Raw genomic sequence first — 575 nt, 5'->3', positions numbered from 1 at the left:
TAACTGAGTTCTTGCAGATTTGTGAGACTGTTAAGACTAATGAAGTAAATCCTAAAGTCTACAGGCTCATGCTTTTCCCTTTTGCTGTAAGAGACAAAGCTAGAACATAGTTGAACTCACAACCTAAAGATAGCCTGGACTCTTGGGATAAGCTGGTCACGGCCTTCTTGGCTAAGTTCTTTCCTCCTCAAAAGCTGAGCAAGCTTAGAGTGGATGTTCAAACCTTCAAGCAGAAAGATGGTGAATCCCCCTATGAAGCTTGGGAAAGATACAAGCAGATGACCAAAAAGTGTCCTTCTGACATGCTTTCAGAGTGGACCATTCTGGATATATTCTATTATGGTCTATCTGAGTTCTCTAAGATGTCACTAGACCATTCTGCAGGTGGATCAATTCACCTAAAGAAAACGTCTGCAGAAGCTCAAGAACTTATTAAAATGGTTGCAAACAACTAATTCATGTACACTTCTGAGAGGAATCCTGTGAGTAATGGGACGCCGCAGAAGAAGGAAGTTCTTGAAATTGATGCTCTAAATGCCATATTGGCTCAGAACAAAATATTGACTCAGCAAGTC

At 40.9% G+C, this 575-nt stretch overlaps 1 non-coding gene across 1 annotated transcript; it reads right to left on the bottom strand.

The window, feature by feature from the left end:
- Positions 1–200: 200 nt before the first annotated feature.
- On the bottom strand, positions 201–308 carry LOC112718788 (small nucleolar RNA R71). Its single transcript, XR_003161115.1, has one exon. It is a non-coding gene; the product is annotated as a small nucleolar RNA R71 (small nucleolar RNA).
- Positions 309–575: the final 267 nt, after the last annotated feature.

The sequence above is a fragment of the Arachis hypogaea genome, chromosome 10 (assembly GCF_003086295.3).
Source record: "Arachis hypogaea cultivar Tifrunner chromosome 10, arahy.Tifrunner.gnm2.J5K5, whole genome shotgun sequence".
Lineage (NCBI taxonomy): Eukaryota > Viridiplantae > Streptophyta > Magnoliopsida > Fabales > Fabaceae > Arachis > Arachis hypogaea.
The sequence above is the reverse complement of the archived record's forward strand: the minus strand, read 5'-3'. Positions and strand labels throughout refer to the sequence as shown.